The sequence below is a fragment of the Cervus elaphus genome, chromosome 16, assembly GCF_910594005.1.
Source record: "Cervus elaphus chromosome 16, mCerEla1.1, whole genome shotgun sequence".
NCBI classification, from domain to species: domain Eukaryota; kingdom Metazoa; phylum Chordata; class Mammalia; order Artiodactyla; family Cervidae; genus Cervus; species Cervus elaphus.
Window position 1 is genome coordinate 22,774,570 of NC_057830.1, and position 16,374 is coordinate 22,790,943.

The 16,374-nt window shown below is 46.3% G+C and overlaps 1 protein-coding gene and 2 long non-coding RNA genes across 6 annotated transcripts in view; 2 read left to right on the top strand and 1 right to left on the bottom strand.

The window, feature by feature from the left end:
• SEMA4D (semaphorin 4D) overlaps positions 1 to 16,374 on the bottom strand; it is a 132,553-nt gene that overhangs the window by 94,499 nt on the left and 21,680 nt on the right. The window lies entirely within an intron of this gene.
• On the top strand, positions 225 to 2,538 carry LOC122672989. Of its 2 annotated transcripts, none has more exons than XR_006334558.1 (3): positions 225 to 426; positions 794 to 1,131; positions 2,313 to 2,538. It is a non-coding gene; the product is annotated as an uncharacterized LOC122672989 (long non-coding RNA). The 2 variants fall into 2 exon arrangements; XR_006334559.1 differs by lacking the exon at positions 2,313 to 2,538 and adding an exon at positions 1,481 to 1,525.
• LOC122672988 lies at positions 2,659 to 3,231 on the top strand. Its single transcript, XR_006334557.1, has 2 exons — positions 2,659 to 2,808; positions 2,937 to 3,231. It is a non-coding gene; the product is annotated as an uncharacterized LOC122672988 (long non-coding RNA).

Below are 16,374 nucleotides of genomic sequence, written 5' to 3' on the forward strand. Positions count from 1 at the left end.
GCGGTATTTAAATGTCCTGTGTACACACTGCAAATAAAAGTTACTCCTGGAAACTCCGTCTGACGCAAGCACGCCTGGACAGACTTTTATTCCAGCTCTCTCTCCGGGACACGCACAGATGTCTGCGGGTCTGAAGTGGCCATGGCCTACCCGCTACCCCCCCAGCTCGGGGCGGGACTGACGGGGCGGGCACCCGACATTTCCACCACCCTCCTCCACGGCCATGTCCAGAGCTGCCAGCTCACAAAGTGAGCTCTCTGGAAGCTTATTCTTGGGCTGCTGGCTCCCAGCCCAAACAAACGGAAAGGCTCCCTCAGAAGCTCTCTTCTCTCCCGGCTCATTCAGAGCAAGTAAACGCGATGAAAGCTCCAGATGGAGCCCCAAGGTGGACCCTGAGCTGAAGACGGCCCTCCAGGGCCATGGCAGGTACCAAAGGTTCAAATCCAGTTTAGGTATGACTGTCAGGGTGTGAGACTGGAGGTCCTAAGACGCTGCCCACCTCCCCTCAGGAGAGCAGCATCAAAGACAACGATGGATGGGAAGTGAGGGGGCTCAGAGCTGGCACTGGTGCCAAGGCTGGGCAGGGACTCCACTCTGTAGCCCCGGCCCTTCCCCTCCTGCCCAGGGAAGCTGGCGCTGACCACAGACACCCCACTCCTGGGCCAGCCCCCACAGCAGCCCTCCTCCTGCCTTGGTGTCTGCTGCCGCAGCCCCCACGCAGACTGTGAGCCCTCCAGCAGAGTCACCTGAGCCTTCTGACACCAGCTTTCCTCCTCTGCCTTCCCATCACCAGCTGGGGCCAGAAATGTAACAAACAGACAAAGCTGCTCACTGACAGGAGAAACACCTACGACCAGACCTGCTCAGGAGCCACCTCTAAAAAGAACCGCACTCTGTAGGCAGATTTCGTCCCTTATCTGATGATCGGCGTTATCAAACATATCAGCAACTGGCATGCGGCTTCTTCCTACCCACTGGGATGGCAGAGTCTGAGACAGAGAAAAGGGGACGCATTAGCAGGCAAACCGTGAGCCGGAACCCCTTACCCGCCAATCCTACACACAGACGAAATGCCATGGACACTCAACAGGCCCCCATGGCTCAGTCATGGGGCATAGCTCACCTGGCCAGGTAAGACCAGGTAAGGTCAGTATCTGCATGAGCAAAGAGTGTCACCTGTACCCTGATTCCGTCCATGACACTCCCTTTGGCCTCCTGAGCACTTAGCATGAGCTCCTGGAGCTACAAAAGGAGTGGGGGCAGGTCAGGCCTTGCCAGCAATGGTGTGAGTGCTAACAAAGTAGAATTAACAAAGCTTCCAAATGGGTCCCTGATGGAGAATCGTATAGTAAGAAACTGTGGGTGAGTTCAAGGTCAGTATGTCAACAGTGTTTACATTTTCGCTTTTAAAAAAGAATTTAACAATGTTCAAATTGTTGAATGTTTAATGTTAAACATGGCTTAACAATGTTTAAATCAGCAGGGAAGCCTGGTGTGCTGCAGTCCACGGAGTCACAAAGAGTTGGACACGACTGAGTAACTGAGCTGAACTGAACTGAAGTTTTAAAATGAGTTATGGATGTACAAGGGTTTCCCTGGTAGCTCAGCTGGTAAAGAATCTGCCTGCAATGCAGGAGACCCTGGTTCAATTCCTGGGCTGGGAAGATCCCCTGGAGGAGGGATAGGCTACCCACTTCAGTATTCTTGGGATTCCCTCATGGCTTAGACATAAAGAATCAGTCTGCAATGCAGGAGACCTGGGTTCGATCCCTGGGCTGGGAAGAACCCCTAGAAGAGGGCATGGCAACCCACTCCAGTGTTCTTGCCTGGAGAATCCCCATGGACAGAGGAGCCTGGAAGACTACAGTCCATGAGGTTGCAAAGAGTCGATACAACTGAGTGACTAAGCACACGTGTATGTAAAAACCAAAATCAGAAAAAAAGAAAAGAGGGGAGGAAGAGGGGGAGAGTCAAAATGAGAAAAAAGAAAGGAAGAAACCAAAACAGTTCTGGAATTTGTGAGAGTGAAGAAAGGAATAGGCTACCCACTCCAGTATTCTTGTCTGGAGACTACAGCTTCACATTACGGCTTCCCTGGTGGCTCAGATGGTAAAAGAATCTGCTTCAGTGCAGGAGACCTAGGTTCGATCCCTGGGTTGGAAAGATCCCGTGGAGAAGGAAATGGCACTCCAGTATTCTTGCCTGGAGAATCCCATGGACAGAGGAGACTGGTGGGGTACAGTCCATGGGGTTGCAAAGAGCTGGACATGACTCGGTGACTAACACCTTCACTTTAATAACCTTAAAAACAGGGTGGGCCTACTTTAACTGTCTCCCAGTCAGAGCTGAGGAGGAGTGAGATGCTGAGGAGGCCCTTTGCAGGCGCGCCTTCCTTCCACAACCTCAACCCCGCTGACCAAGCCCGACGATGCAGCTGGCGGACCCAACACTGCAGACGGTCAGCGCCCCCTCACCTGGCCCTCCGTCCCCAGAGCCACTCCTGTGTGTGGCAGGCCCTACCAGTCCATCACAGCCCAGTTCAGATTTGCCTCCCCTGGAAGCAGGTCCTCGCGGGAAAGGCCTGAGCGGGGCAGGCTGAGGTTTCAGGGCCCGGGTGGTTGCAGCACGGAATCCAAGCAGCCACCATCCGCAACCACCACAGACCATGCCCTGCAGAGCTCCGCCTGGCAGACTTGATTGCACGTGGCCCTGCGATCGGCAGGTAGACAGTCCCGTCCCTCTGTGATGCAAGAAGGGCTCACCACACAGGACTCAGACAAGATGGAAGCCACGTTCACCTGAGACCAGGTGAGACACAGGCACCCCCAATTCCATTCTGGGCCTCGTCCAGGATGGGCTGAATGGTCATCCCCACAGATCAACTGGAACGAAACACTTGTCACCCGACTCTGCTTCAGCTTCTCTTCTTCCCCCAGGCCTCCCTGGACCCACAGCCAGGCTGAGTCCTCAGACAGCCCCGCTGAGAACAGGCCAGCCTTGGGGGACACATCCTCCAATCTACCACCCCTCACTCTTCATCCCACTGCCCCACACCTGGGTCTTACAGACTGTCTAATACCTCCCTACAAAGGAAAAACCCAGAGTGCCTGATCCCTGATGTGCCTGCCATGGTCACACAACTCTCCACGGCAACATCTGTCTCCACACATCTCTCTACCTCCCTGGCTCCCCCACAATAATCCTTTCAAATAAAGACTCTTACTAAGCCTGGCTTTGATTTACATTCGACCACTGATTACAAATGACCTGAAGCCCAAAAACACATGGATCTGACAGACAGGTGAGACCTCTGATTTCCACCTTCCTGAAGACTCTCAGGGTTCCCTAAGGTCTCACTAGTTCCGGCTCAAAGTACAAACAGGGACTGGTTCGAGAACCCGCTCAGAAGCGTGTCTGAGACCTTAAGCCACAGATGCTTCTGGGGGCTGGCGAGCAAGAGAAACAGGGGGAAGCGACATCAAGGAAAATCAGACCACTCACGCATGTCCAGTGTCCCGTTCACTACGGAAACTCTGTGCTTCCTTGGAAACATCACACACAGCACACAGGGAACTTCCCTGGTGATCCAGTGGCTAAGACTGTGCTCCCAATGCAGGGCGCCCAGGTTCGATCCCTGCTCAGGGAACTAGATCCCACATGCCACAACTAAGAATTCACGTGCTGCAGCTAAATATCCTGCGTGCTGCAACTTAGACCAGGCACAGACAAACACATGAATAAAATGTTAACAAACAAACAGACAAAAAACAACCACAGCACACGGAACCCTTTGCTTAAGCTGATAGCCCTCCAGGAGGTGTGCAGGTCTCCACGGGGCCATCCAAAGCATAACACACAGTGAATCCAGGCCCCCTGCTCCCCACACCCCTGCAGGTAGAGAAGTTCTGGGTGGGGAACACTTCCACCACCAACAAATGCTTTACTCTCATTCTCCCAGCAGGGGGTGAAGGGGTAGCGGGTGGGGCTCATTGGGGAACCTTCACTGATCGACTGAACACGCGAGATTCTCTTTCAGTCAGCAAAGAATCTGCCTGCAATGCAGGAGACCTGGGTTCAATTCCTGGGTCAAGAAGATGCCCTGAGGAATGGCAACCCATTCAGTATTCTTTCCTGGAGAATCCCACGGACAGAGAAGCCTGGCAGGCTACAGTCCATGGGGTCACAAGAGTCGGACACCACTTGATGACTAAACCATCACCACCATTCTTTCTAAATATGCTGCTACCAAATGTGTGAAAGGAAATGTTCATCTCGCTGCTGATCAGAAAAATACAGATTAACACAAGATGCCATTCTCCCCCTACAGAAGTAACAAAGAAAAAAAAAAAGATAAGGTTCAGAGGTGGTGAGGAGGTGTGGGCCCCTTCCCACGGTCAACAGGAAGTCTTTTCTAGAAGCAACATCCGGAACCTTCCAAATCAATGCTAGCTACAGGTAACAATGTTCTCATCTTGTATTCACACACAGAAGTTCTCATCCAGTAGCCTCTTGACAGCAATAAAAACAGAAAACATCCCCAAAGACAGGATTAAATGAGCATCTAAAGGACCAGGCTGGCACCAAAGTGTGGGTATGGTCTTTCTGGACTGCTGTGGTTTCGAGTCACACCTTCTCAGCCAACCCAGGAGGCAACGGGGACACCCACTGCCCTACCTGAGGCATGTCAACACATGAGAAAAGCCGTCAAAATAAACTTCTGAAAGTTGCATCCATCTGAGTTTTGTTCCCACCCCAGAGAGCAGCATATGGATAGAAAACCGCGGTGTACAAACCACGGAGAAGTTCCTGGGATCTGCGTGTGTTTCTTCAGTAACAAATGAAATAATGAATCAGATCTAACAGAAGGGGAGGATGCGTTTTGGCAAACTGCTTTTCCTAGCAGCTGATTAAACTAGGTTTGGGTTTTAGGAAGGGAAGCTCTCGGGCTTTGCTGAGACCCAGACTGCAGAGCTCAGTGCTGACATATTTCCCAGCAGCTGATTAAACTAGGTTTGGGTTTTAGGAAGGGAAGCTCTCAAGCTTTGCTGAGCTCCAAACTGCAGAGCTCGGTGCTGACATCACACACACGCTCCACCAGGGCAGGGATGGTCTCTGCGGAGCCAGAGGGAAGTGCTTAGAAACGGCTCCCCACCGCTGTGCTGCAAACTCTGGAAGCTTGATTTCTCACGAACGCAGATGTCGGGACATCCCACTAACTTCCCTCCTAAACATGGATACGGAGCCATAATTCCTCACAGAAACATCATTAGCCATGCGTTTTTTTTTTTTTTTTTTTTTCTTTTATGATAGAAAACTCATAACTTGGTTGATGCAGAGAAGTGGGGACTCCAAGGGAAGGGGAGACCCCATGCTTTCCTCTGGTGACAACACTGATGTGAGTGGCAACAAACAGCCATCTGACCGGACACGGAGATGTTGTTGCCCTGGGATAACTCATGTAATATGAGAGCTGTGTTTTCTTTACAAAACAGAATTTTTTGGTACAGTGATGCAATGCCTTAAATCTGAAGGAGTGAAAATGCCCCAAAGTATCAGTCAACAGAAAACAACAAATGCCTATCACTTACAAACAAGTCAACGATATAGGTTATACATCTCTTTGATCTCAAAATCATACAATTGGATGCTTTTGATTATGAGATTAAAATATGGAAAAGATGAGCACCAAAAAAAACAACAACAACAACAACAAAACAAGCCAACAATAACTTCAGTGGAGAGCCATCCTTGGCCATTTACAAAAGCACCAACAGCCTGCCCTGAGTTGGAAATCTTGAGCTCACACCAGCCGTCTTGAGTCTAACAATCCAGCCCCCTCTAAGGACAGGAGTTTGTCTTTGTTCAACAGGACTACTCCGGGGCTTCCCACAATCAAGTCTTGACCTTCCCCTTTCTGCTCAAGGTCACAACTACCTGCTTACTGCGGTTGGCTTTGGACAGCAGGGACAGGCCCCTCCCACATGGCTGAGGGACCAGGAAAAGCCATGGTCATGGAAGGCCAGGCTCCAACCCGAGGTTTCACCGCAGTGAGGGCCCGACAAGGAAAAGTGACCAAGACTCGGGCCAGTTATGAGTTCAGTCTTCACACTCGGAGGGTGTGCTTTAGGTCTGCCAGGAACACGGGGTGCCAGGGCGTCCTCAGCTCCTGGGGGCAGGCTGGGCCAACTCCTGGCCATTACCACGGGGCCCGGAGTGCTCATGGGGTGAGAGTCCTGCTCTCTGCTCAGCTGATGCTGACGACTATCACACAAGGCTGTGGCTCCAAAAGTATGGGATTTATTTCTTTATTCACTGCATTTTTGTTCTTGGCACTATGCCCTCTCCACAGCTAAAAACATCTGGCTTGCTCAACACAGCACTGGACTTGTGATAATTAATCAGTACATGCTGATTGACCTGGCAGGGCCCAGAATGCCAGCCCAGAAAGACGAATTCTTTTCAAAATATCATCCAAGAGCCCCAGACAAGACCAGGAAAGTCCACATGTGTTCACTTACCCTCCATGACCAAATTCTCACTCTAAAACAAAAAAAACCCCAGCCCATTGCGTCCCACAGAGGACAGACAGGAGGTGCCAGAAGCCGCTGGAAGTCAGCACCACCCAGTGAGAAGGGCTGGCCGCTCAGAGAACCTCAAATTATATGGGGTAGGCTGAGGGAGGAGGAAAGCGGGTGGTACAGGGTTTCTTATTGGGGTGACCAAAAGTTCTTAGAACTGTGACACAGGTGGTGGTTATACACACTGTGAATGACCTAAATGCCACTGAGCTGTTCACTGTAATGTAGCTGAGATTATGTTATGTTCAATAAACAAACACATACATTTACATAAATATAAAAAAAGGAAATTGAAATGAGCTTCCAATGGGCACAAAACTGGATTCTTCCACGGGAGGAAGACAACTGCCCCACCACCAGACAGAATCCATTCGCCTGTCTCCAGGCGAGGACGGTTTGCATGGCCATCAACTCCGTACAACTTGCAGAGCTGTATCAAGACAGACAACTCCCACAGGTTCCAACGTGCCATCCAAAGGCTGCTCATTCCAAAGTCTAAAGACAACCGAAGGGAGAGGGGAACTGTGAGATTCAAGAGGGAAGGGGGCTCAGGAACGGGCAACGGGACAGACGGAAATGAAGGGTGCAGTTGTGCCAAGAAGGACTCCTGCATTTCTAGAGGGGAGTGGGTGATGGGGAGAAGATCTGAGGGGCTGGGAGTGAGGAGAAGGCTTGCCCCTGATGTCAAGTAAAGCACCGCTGTCCGGGGAGAAGCCTGCCAGTGTCCCAGCAGCGCTGCCTCCCAGGCGGTGGGACGTTCCCATGAAGCAACTGCAGCTGCCTGGGGCATGAACCAATGGAGCCCACACAGAAAAAGGATGAACGGTAAGACAAGTCCCCCTTATGCAAGTGAAAATACACAGTGACCACGTAGATCTGTGCTCACACAGTCTTGAAAATAAGGAACAGGGATGTCAATTCACTTTCAGAAATGCCCTTTTTTTCCCCTGCCAAATAAGAATTCTTGCCACGGTTTCTCAAACATCCCTAAGAACCTATATGGTCAGAGAGAGGGGGCTGTCTTGGGCCCTTTCCTTCTTTGAAAAGAATCACTGCTCTAGGAAGACACCTGTGTTGACCCCAGGTATGCCCAACCCGAACACCCCTTCCAGCCTGCACACCCCTGTTCAGAGATGCAGATATCAAGCAGCCCATTCCTCAGAGGTCACTGGCCACCCAGGGACTCTGAGATTCCTCCTGTATAGAACACAGTGTCTTGTCGAGACCGTACATGTTTCTGTCTCAAGGCCCAAGCAGGTCACACACACACACGAACTCCTCAACGACAGCCAAGCTATACTCTTCTCACTGTGATTCTTGCTCATTAATCAACACCCCCGTATCCAGTCCCCGGACAGGACACAGGTCTGCGGTCCTGAAGGTGGATGTTTTCAGGTGAGTTCTCACGTGACAGCAAGGGAGGTAACTGCCAGGACGCAAGGACTTCTTGCTGGGTTCACATGACGATGAATTCACATATGAATACGACCTCCGTTACTGGAACCTTCTGCAAGGATGCTGCTCCTCTTCCCCTGCCCTCTCATTACTGTGTAACTGTTAGGTTCTAAGCCACAAGCTCCAGAAGACATGACCCAAAGAGAGGGGTTTGTTATTCTTTTACGAGCAATCAGAACAGAAACTAAAATGTCAGCAAACAACTGGAAAGGAACGGAATGACTAATCTCCAGAGCTAACCACCACAGTGAAGAATTAACAGGGGTGCCCCCTCTCAGCTGTCAAAGCTGAAGGCTGTCTATGAAAAGAAGTGGGCACGCCTTCCCCGCCATACCCCACCCGCGCCCACCTCTGTCCTGGCAGCCACGCGCAGACGAGAACAGGACACCGGGAACTCAGTCCTGGGACAGTGCTCACTTTCACACCCTCACAGCCTGGCTGCCCATCTTCTGAAACCTCAGAACTAGATGGTCTCAGGAATCTCACGGAAGACACCACGCCAGCATGTGGTCCCTACAATTCAGATCCAAATGAGCCTAGGGCTGTGGGGGCTAAAAGGAATGTACACCCCAACTCCCTCGGAGGAGGGGCTGACTTTAATTCCCCTCCCCTCTATACTTCCTGGGCTTCCCTTGTAGCTCAGTTGGTAAAGAATCTGCCAGCAATGCAGGAGACCTGGGTTCGATTCCTGGGTCAGGAAGATACCCTGGAGAAGGAAATGGCTACCCACTCCAGAATTCTTGCCTGGAGAATCCCATGGACAGAGGAGCCTGGTAGGTTCCCAGTCCACAGGGTCACGAAAGTCGGACACAACTTAGCAACTGAACAACAACCCGACCTACTGTTTCGGCACCCTGATCTCAAATGTCTAGCATTCAGAATTATGAGAAATAAACACCAGCTGCTTAGAAACCACCCCAGTCTGCGTTATTTTTTACAGCAGCACAAACCCCAGAGCCTTCATCATTTTGTACTTTAGGATTCGTGACAAAGGAAGATTAAGCCTCATACAGAAGGATGTGCTATCAACTATCTTGCATCCTCGACAAATAAACAACAACCAATCTCCGTTTAAACCTCTGACTAAAACATACCACTCCACTAGCCTTAATTTACCACGGTTTTCAAGATAATCCAATTTGTGGCCTTGATTAGCAATAGACAAAACATAAATTAGTACTACAGACACACCACTTGGAACTGTCCCCTTAAATACTATGAACAAGAGGGGAATCTCTTCCACGCTTTAGGGAGATTCCTACCACCCATCTCCTGCCCCACCATCTGAAACTGCTCCCTGGCAGCAAACTGATGCTTCTGGAAACACATGAAGACATGCAGGTCACTGGGATGCTGTGTATTAACTTCCTACCCCTGGGCACCAAATGCTGACCCAGAGGCTTCAAAGCTTTAGTGTTCCTCTGAACAAACCTCATTTGCTACTCCCTCTGGATACCACGGGTACCCCCAGAATCCAGTCAGGGAGATGGGGCAATGCCTTCAGCTAGGATGCTGGCCCCACTCCAAACAAAGGCTGCATTTCAGACACTGGGTCTAATACATTCCTCAAGTACCAGAACCAGGACAGAGGGGTGTGATCGCTGCAGACCCATAGACAGTAATGGATAACAAGGAACACCATGAACAACTATGCTTATAAGAAAAGTCAACAACATAGAGGGAATGATCCAATCTCTCAATCACCACAAACTGTCACAATGTACCGTGATGAAATAAACAAACTGAACAACACTTTAAAAATAAAATTCATAGTTAAAAATCCTTTTGAAACAGCTATCTCCAGGTCCAGATGATTTTATCAGCAAATTCTACCAATGAATGAAGAAATAACAGCAATTCTACATAATGATAATTGCTCAGTCATGTCCGCCGACTCTTTGTGACCTCACAGACTGGCGCCCACCAGGCTCCTCTGTCCATGGAATTCTCCAGGCAAGAATGCCGGAGTGGGTTGCCATTTCCTTCTCCACTATTCTACATAAGCTCTTCCAAAACACAGAGGAGGAAAAACCATTTCCCAACTTAAATGAGGCTAGCATTACCCCGATAACAAAACCACGCAAAAACAGCCAAAGAAGACTGCAGACCAATATCCCTTGTGAACACAGATGCAAAAATCCTCAACAAAATATCAGCAAATTGAATCCACTGATATACTGGATTGGTCAAAAAGTCTTTTCAGGTTTTTCTGTAACACCTTCCAGAAAAACCCAAACAGACTTTTTGGCCAAACCAATATATAAAATGTTATACCACAACCAAATGGAGTTCATCCCAGAATGCAAGGCTGGGTCAGTGTGTAAAATCAATCAGTGTAATCTACCATATTAACCATCTACAGAAGAAAAAACACAAAAGCCTAACAATTTATGGCGAAAAAGTATTTTGAAAATACTCAGCATCCAATCATGATAACTCTCAGCTAACTAGCAATAGAAGGGAACCCCGACAGTCTACTAACGAATATCTATGAAGAAACCTATAGCTAACATGATACTCAGTGGTGGAAGGCTGAACGCTTTCCCCAAATGACAGGGACAAGGCAGACATCCGCTGACACTGCCTCTGTTCATCACTGTACGGGAGCCCTGGCTAGTGATGAGATGAGACAAAGATATAAAAGGTATACAGATTAGCAGGGAAGAAATAAAATGGGCTTTTCACAGCATGATTGCCTCTGTTGAAAATTCCAAAGAACCTACAGCAACAACAAAAAAGCTCTCGAGATTAACAAGACAGTTTAGCAAAATCACAGGATACAAGATCAGTAACAGAAAATGAATCATCTTTCCATGTACTCCCTATGAATGATGGTAAATTGGTAAGTCGAACTTCATCACTATTAAAATGTTGCCTTCTGTGAAAATCTTATTGCAAGAACTGAACGACAAGTAGTAGACTGGAAGAAAATGTTTGAAAACCCCAACTATGACAAAGAACTTATGTTCAGGAAAAATTCCCAAAATTCAATAGGAAGAAAAAAAAATCAACCCAATAAAATACAAGATACTTCACCAAACTAGATACAGGGATTGCAAATAAGTTCATGAGAAAGTATTAAATGCCATCAGTCACTAGGAAATGCAAACTAAAATCACAAGGAGACACACAGTATGCAAATTAGAATGGTTAAAAGAAATAGTGCAGCCACTGTGGAAAACAGTATGGAGGCTTTTCAAAAAACAAAAGCAGAATTACCATATGACCCAGAAATTTCACTCTTAGTTATATATCCAAAAAACCTCAAATCACTAGCTCTACAAGATGCATGCACCCCAGTATTCACAGCAACATTATTTCTAACTATCAAGGTAAAGAAGTAACCTAAGTGTCCATCAATAAATGAATGTATAAACACGACATTTTATATACATGTATATGTATGTATGTAAAATGGAATATTAGTCATAAAAAGAATGGAACTTTGCCATTTGCAGCAACATAAATAGACTCGGAGGGTACTATGCCAAGTGAAATAAGTTAGAGAAAAACAAATACTGTATATCACTTATACATGGAATCTAAAAATACAACAAACTAGTGATTATAACAAAAAAGGAGCAGACTCACAGATACAGAGAACAAATCAGTGGTTACCAATGGTGAGAGGGAAGTAGGGAGGGGCAAGATAGGCACAGGGGATTAAGAGGTGCCTTATTATATCAGGTATAAAATAATATAAATATCTTATTATATCAGGTATAAAATAAGCTACAAGGACATACTGTACAACGTGGGGAACGCAGCCAATATTTTATAAGAACTATAAATGGAGTGTAACCTTTAAACACAGGGAATCACTATACCGTACACCTGTAACTTGGGCTTCCCTTGTAGCGGCAGTTGGTAAAGAGTCTGCACTGTCTATCAACTATATTCCAATGAAAAACCAATTAACAAAGCCAAGTATGAGTGAGGATGTGGAGCAACTCGAACCCTCACAGGTTGTTGGTGAGAATGTAAAGCAAGACAGACACTCCAGAAAATACTTTGCTGGTTTTTATAAAGTTAAACATACACTTACCAAGGGGCCCAAAAATCTCATTCGTGAGTATTTATCCTAAGTAAATGCAACCATGCCTTCACAGAAGAGCTGACAAACAAATATTTATGGCCGCTCCATTTAAGGGTACAACAGAATACTACTCAGTGACCAGAAAAAAAAATCAAATGAGCCTCAAAGGTGTTATCCTTGGGAAAGAAGCCATCCTTAATAGGCTATCTACTCTCTGGCTCCATTTATAGGACATTCATAAACAAGTAAACTACAAGGACAGATTAAGTCAGTTTTCAGAGGTGATGAGAGGGTGCAAACATAAAGGGTAATACAGGCATACCTCATTTTACTGCCCGTGGCAGATACTGCTTTTTATAAATTGAAGGTTTGTAGCAACCCTTCTTCGAGCAAGTCTACTGGCACAATTTTTTCCAACAGCACTTGCTCACTTTGTGTCTTGGTGTTACATTTTGGTAATTCTCAGAATATTTTAAACTTTCCAATTTTAATTGTATTTGTTATGGTGGTCTATGATCAACGATGTCTGATGTTACACTACAGCTTGCTGAAGGCTCAGATGGTGGTTAGCATTCATAAGCAGCAATCTGTTTTTGCCTTTGTAAACAAATTTTTATTTTGTTTTTAATTTTTGTTTTATATTGGAGTATAGTTGATTAACAATGTTGTGTTCGTTTTAGGTATATAGCAAAGTGATTCAGTTATACGTGTACATGTATCTATTCTTTTCCAAATTCTTTTCCCATTTAGGTTATTAGAGTATTGAGCACAATTCCCTGCGCTATACAATAGGTCCTTGTCAGCTATCTAGTTTAAATATAGCAGTGCATATGTGCCAATCCCAAACTCTCTAACTACCCATCCACCCCACCCTTCCCCCCTTGGGAACCATAAGTTTGTTCTCTAAGTCAATGAGTCTGTTCTGTTTTGTAAATAAGTTCATTTGTTAGGCAGACCTAAACAGACATTTCTCTCAATACAAAGAAGACATACAGATGGTCAAGAGGCACATAAAAGATATTCAATAATACTAATTATTGAGAAAACACAAATCAAAACTATATTGAGATATCATTTCACACCAGTCAGAAAGGCTATCATCAAAAAGTCTACAAACAATAAAGGCTGGAGAGTGTGGAGAAAAGGGAACCCTCGTACAATGTCGGTGGGAATGCAAATTGGTGTAGCCACTAAGGATAACAGCATGGAGGTTCCTTAAGAAACTGAAAACACAGTTACCATATAATCCAACAATCTCGCTCCTGGGCATATATCCAGAGGATAATATGGTTCAAGAGGTTACATGCACCCCAGTGTTCATTACACTGCTGTTTACAATAGCTAAGACATGAAAGCAATCTAAACGTCCATCAGCAGCTGAAGATAAAGATGTGGCTTGTGTCTATGTTAGTCATTCAGTCATGTTCGACTCTTTACAACCCCATGGACAGAGCCCGCCAAGCTCCTCTGTCCGTTCATCTGGAATTCTCCAGGCAAGAATATTGGAGTGGGTTGCTATTCCCTTTCCCAGGGGACCTTACCGACCTAGGGATCAAACGCAGGTCTCCTGCATTGCAGGCAGATTCTTTACCATCTGAGCCCACGAGGGAAGCCCCAAAGACGTGGTACCTATATACAATGGAATATTATTCAACAATTAAAAAGAATGAAATAATGCCATCTGCAGCAACAGACGGATCTGGAGATTTTCATACTAAGTGACCTAAGTCAGATAGAGAAAGACAAATATCATATGATATCTCTTATACATGGAATCTTTAAAAAAGATATAAATAATGCATTTTAATGCATAAATTATTAAATGCATAAAATTTTAATGCATAAATTAAGGTACATATACACTGTTTTTTTAAGACACAGTGAGATTTCACACTTAATATGCTATAGTACAGTGTAAATATAAATTTTACATGCCCCTGGAAAAGCAACAATTTCATGTGATTTGCTCTATCGGGAGATTCATTGTATCGTAATAATCTGGAACTAAACTTGCAAAATCTCTGAGGTTTGCCTGAACCGAGAAAAACTTGGGGGGATGGAATTATTCCATCCTGTGGAAGTGGTTACACAAATCTATACATGCATTTAAACTCACAGAACTGTATACCAAAACAATCATTTTCACTGTAAAATAATGTAAAATATGAGGGAAAAAGAGTAAAAGAACTACATTAATTTGACTCAAATGTTTTTAAAAACACCTTTGCTCTTAGCCAGATACAAAGGGGCAATACTCTATATAATTCCATTTGTTTGAGGTGCCTAGTATAGAGACAGAAGTAGACACAGAAGTAGAATGGTGGTTGCTGGGGGAGGGGGATTGGGGAGTTTCAGTTTCAGAAAATGAAAATGTTCTGGGTGTGGAGGGTGGTGATGGCTGCACAACAGAGCGAAAGTCCTTAATGCCTGAACTGAACACTTAAAAATGGTTAAAATGGTAACTTTTATTTTAAAACACTTTTATCAGAAAAGTAGATTTACAAAGGTATACTTGTATGGAAATAATAAAACAGAGTTCTAACAGCAGGAAGTTTTAACTGCGGATCACTCTGCAGATGTGTGCTGTTTGGTTTGGCTTGCGGCTTCCAGGCTTACCCTACATGAACCATGCACACAGGCTCCATCACCTGTGGGACAGGGCTGTTCATACTGTGATCATGGACCAGACAGAGACCCTGAGTTAACCTATCCAATATTTGGGACTTTCAAAGAATTATGTTTTTGCTTCCCACAAGAGGCAACCAGAAAATTGATAAAATACATCCACAGGCTGAAGAAGCATTTTGCATGTTCAGCCATACCTGGGCTGATCAGAACTTTAAATAGACGAACATGTAACAGAGGCCTAGGAGACTCTGGCCTGATTAGTCAATGACAGAAGTTTGGACCTTGTTCCTCATCTCCTCTTTGAAATCAAGCAGGCAGAGAGATAAGGGGGTTATAGCCCCACAGCAGTGTTTCTGGGTCCCCGGCAGTTGTACTGTACAGTCCATGCTACTCCATTTCAGAAAAGTTGCAGCCACTCTGCAGCTTCTAGGTAGAGGCCTTCCGCCACTTCCACTGGCTGCCAACAGGCTGAACCCCACTGATGTCCAAATGCAAATTGCAGCTTCCAAACACCTGGCATCAATAAACACCAGTAATAAACACCATCTGACTCATTTACGCAGCTCTATGTATCACAAGCTTTCAAATGGTAATTAACCTCCATTTAAACTCTATGTTGACGGTTAAGTCAAGAAATCATTGGCGTTTTGATCCAAATAAAAACACCACAAAGATTATGCTGGACAAATAAAATAAGAACCAATTTGAATGTTTCCAAGTTCTTAATTTCGAACAATATTCCCTTGTATACACAGATGAAAGAGCCCAGTAAATAATCTCTGTAAACTGTGTTTAAATTAGTTTCTCTTTCTCTGTGGTTAAGTCTCTAACCGTTGAAGTTCCCCACAGAACACAACCTTCAGCACACGTGGATCATAAACTACATACACTTCATCATCTCTTTCGTTTTATGATTCCAAGAACATCCTGACTGTGGGTAGGGCTGAAAAATTAAAAAATGATCAAATGGCTATTACCCAACCCTCTACCTACAGACATGCTTTCCTCAAAGAAGAGAAAAAAGGCAAAAGAATGTTTATTCCTGGCATGGGCTTTCCCAATGGCTCAGTGGGTAAAGAAGCTGCCTGCCAGTGCAGGAGATGTGGGTTCGATCCCTGGGTCAGGAAGATCCCCTGGAGGAAGAAATGACAACCCACTCCAGTATTCTTGCCTGGAAAATTCCATGGACAGAGGAGCCTGGTGGGCTAGTGGGCTACAGTCATGCAGTAGCAAAGAGTCAGATTGGACTGAGCATGTGTGCGCGCACGCACGCACGCACACACACGCACACACATATTCCTCCTGGCTATCCTTTCTGCAAGTGTGTTAAGACAGCAATCTGGTCTCAGGGCCGTCACTGGGGGAGCCCACGGGGGTCCCAGGTGTGGAGACTCCAGACACCCCACTGGGCCACCCAAGGAAGTTCCAAAAGGTACTTTCAAGACACGCAGCTGGTGCTTTGGAGCCTGGGAGTGGGCACAGGGTAGGGGCTGGAACTGCGGCACAGCTCTGGCCCTCGCTTTTGTCATAGGGCATCTCCAGCGCCAGCTCTCCAGCACCCCAGCTGACCTCCCAGATGGGAGAGGGTCAGCCTCAAGGCACCACAAAGGCCCTGCCGGCCCCTGAACTCAGAGCAGCCACACCCTCAGGCGTGCCCCTGGCTGCCAGGCAGACCAC